The sequence below is a fragment of the Trichosurus vulpecula genome, chromosome 1 (genome assembly GCF_011100635.1).
Source record: "Trichosurus vulpecula isolate mTriVul1 chromosome 1, mTriVul1.pri, whole genome shotgun sequence".
NCBI lineage: Eukaryota > Metazoa > Chordata > Mammalia > Diprotodontia > Phalangeridae > Trichosurus > Trichosurus vulpecula.
The window spans coordinates 557,266,364-557,269,965 of NC_050573.1; positions in this window are offsets into that span (position 1 = coordinate 557,266,364).

Sequence of the window (3,602 nt, forward strand, 5' to 3'; positions counted from 1 at the left end):
GTACAGGAATGAAGACCATGTTCTGTTCTGTTTCATAGTCGTCATTACCACCAAAACTTTTCATCACCATATGGCCAGCCTACTAGTGATGTGTCTGTCTGTGATTACTAAGAATGGCACTCTTGAAACAGACAGTCTATTCCCAAGGCCATCCTTGGAGCTTTTCCAGCACAGTAAAATCTACCAAAAGTTGGGTTGTGCCAGCATAGCCTTTGAGAACCCAGAGCTACCTCCATGCCATACTGAGGCATCAAGTAGGACTTCGTAATAAATTAAATTGTCATAAATATACTCAAGTTGTCTAGGAATAAACAATACTCGGAAAGCCAGGAAAGTTTTAATTACATTTTGCATTTATTCGGTCTGAATAAATGGGCACATCCCCTGAACAGAGTACAGGAAAGTACAAGGACTCAGACAAATGCCAGTCCTTTTATTGACTCCCAATTCGAATCTCCGGCATGGCTCTTCATTGGCCAGATGCAAATGGCTCTTTAAGCATGTGTACAAGCCTCTGACCCTTCACCCCATCAGAAACCTGGTCTCTGCTAGATCACAGCTCTGATTAGAACCAGTCACCCAACTTACAATCTGCCGTCACTATCCGGTGGAAACAAAACTCCTCCCACCATTTCTCACAACATCAACCAGAGCAAAAAAAAAAAATGGATTACAGGGTTAGATGCTGAGAAAGCCTTTGATAAATTATAGTAGCTATTCTTAAATTAACAACTATAAAAATCAAAGTATCTTTAATATTATTTTTGAAATCAGGAGTTATGCTACATTTAATGGAGAAACAAAGAAGCTTTCCCACATAAAATATAGATAAAATGGGGGTGTCCATTTTCACCACTTCCATCTAACATAGAAGACTAGTATAAAGGGGAGAAGGGCTCTGCTTTGAGGGCAAGAGTGCTGGCAGAAGACTAACCTACTTGATCCCATCTCCCTCACCAGTGTTTTTTGGTGTATGCTTGATGTGTGTCAAAGCTGCATGAGAAATCTTCATGGCAGAAACAAGTGGAAAGTATCAACAAAGAGCAGTTTGCATGTTTTATCTTCAGCCCTATAAAATGGCAGCAGGGAGCTTCAGGAGGAATGTTGTCTTCCCTTGAGCTTCAGAAGAGATAAAAGAAAGTCACTCACCCTAGTCCAGATAAGAGTCAGGGAGAACCTTGGTGGAGAAGAAGTGTGTCACAAAAACTGTCTGAACAGCCCTCAGAAACCACCTAGTCAGATTTCAGAGGCCAGCCATGAAACTCTCTGTAGGGTTGTCCATGTGGATCTGAGGCAGCTGAAAAGAATAGATGAAAGAATGTGATGTATGTGGGCCACCTGGTATGTGGTCCAGCTGGTCTGACTCCAAGAGAATAATTTGCCTGAGGCTTGAGTAGTTTGAATCCAAAAGGGCATAGTCACTCAGCCTGGGAGGCTCAAAGCTGAAAGAACACTGCCATGAAGCAGCAGCAGGGGGAAGGGGTAAAAGAACAAGCATTCTTTAATCATCTACTCTATGCCAAGAGCTTTACGAATATTATCCCACTTGTTTCTCATAGCAACGCTAGGAGGTAGGTGCTATTTTTATCCCCATTTTACAGTAGAGGAAACTGAGGCAGACAGAGGTTAAACGATTTGCCGAGGGCCACACAGCTAGTAATAAACTCAGAGACTGGATTTGAACTCATGTCTTCCTGACTCCAAGACTAGCACTCTATCACTGTGCCATCTAGCTGCCAGAAAGAAGTATTACTGTAGTCGAACTCGACTGTGGATAAGAAATTTGTCGGTCATCCTTATGGAAGAAATCGTGACTGTGGAGATTTTGGCCCAATCTGCGATTTCATTGGTGTATAGAGCTTCCTCTACCACTTGGGATCAGAAGTGACTGGGATCAGAGAGAGTAGCCTGGGCCACGGAGAGGTTAAGGGACTTTCCCAGGGTGGCGCAGCAAGTACAGTCTTGTTCTCTCTCCACAGGCTGCCTCTCCATAGTGGAGAGATTGTTCTAACATGATAATATTTATAGCGGTTTTCTTTGAAAGGGTTGAAAGGCCAAGAGATAGAAAAGAAGGAAATAGCCAGGAGCTGAGGGGCTCTCTCTTCCTGCTAGGATATGCAGTCATTAAGGTTTTCCACCTGTGAGAGTGCCAACGTAACTATGGCTGCCACATTGGCTTCAATAGTACCTGGTTTACTTAACAGTTACGCAATGTATGAAAAGATATGTCCTATTTAGGGATTTGAAAAGTGCAAACTCTCTCCTTCCTTCTAGTGAATTAATTGGCATTCCTTGCTGGAAATGTATCAAGGGGATGCTGTAACTCCTTAAAGCAAAGTCCGAATTGTCCTTTCTACAAAAGAACATGCATCAAGGTCATTCCCCTTTGGCACTGGTCAAGTTATTTGAAAATAAAAACTCTGTGAGGAGTTCAGTTCCTGCTGGTGAGTTATTGTGTCTACTTACCTACATAATCTCACGCCTATCCTTATCGCCTTCTACTCCTAAACTTCTGGGAAAATCCCTCCTTGTTTCCAAAATTACAATACTACTTATCTCAGCTCTGTTGAAGTTTTTTTGTTAACACTCTAGTTCCTGGGACTATAGATAAGAGATTTCAGTTATGCTGAAAGCATTTTGATTCTGTGCTCACCATCCCATCTAGCCAATCATTGCCCTGGAATCTCTGGAAACTGAAAAACCGAAACATCTGTGGCATATGTCAGAGACAGCTCCTTTTTAGTCAGCATTTGTACCCATTCCAGAGTGTAACTTTGTACTTGCAACTGTCCACTTGCCATCTGGAGAACCGACACTCCCCCAAGCTGATATGCCAAAATCTTCTGTACTATTGAAATAGCTAGTAAAGACCTAACTCAAGGCCTAGAGGAATCAGAGAACTCCTCCCTTTCCAGGAAGTAATAGGGAACTATGGGATGCTGATCCCATCTCAAGCCCTCCTAAGATCTCTATACTGATCATTAAAAAAATCATTAGGATACAATCAATCAATCAATAAGCTTGTATTAAGTGCCTACTATATACCAGGCACTATGATAAGCACTATGCACATAAAAAGGCTAAAGATAGTTCCTGCCTTCAAGAAGCTTACAATCTAATGGGGGAGCCAAACATATAGATACAAAGCAAGTTACCTGCAGGATAAATAGGAATAAAAAGAGAAGGCACTAGAATACAGGGGTGTTGGGAAAGGCTTCCTTTCAAAGATAGAATTTTAGTTGGGACTTAAAGGAATTTAGGGAAGTCAATAGCTGGAGGGTGAAGAAGGAAGGTATTCCAGGAATTAGGGACAGCCAAAGAAAATGCCTGGAGCCAAGAGTTGGCACAGAACAGGACAGAAAGGAGGCCAGTGTCATTGGATCAGAGGGGATGTGGGGAGGACTAAGGTGTAACGAGACTGGAAAGGTTGGAGGGGGGTAGGTTATAAAGGGTTTTGAACACCAAACAGAGCATTTTGCATTTGATTCTGGAAGCAACAGGGAGCCATTGGAGTTTGCTGAGTAGGGGAGTAACATGGTCAGATCTGCACTTTAGGAAAATCTCTTTAGTGGCTGAATAAAGATGGATTTTGGAATGGGGAG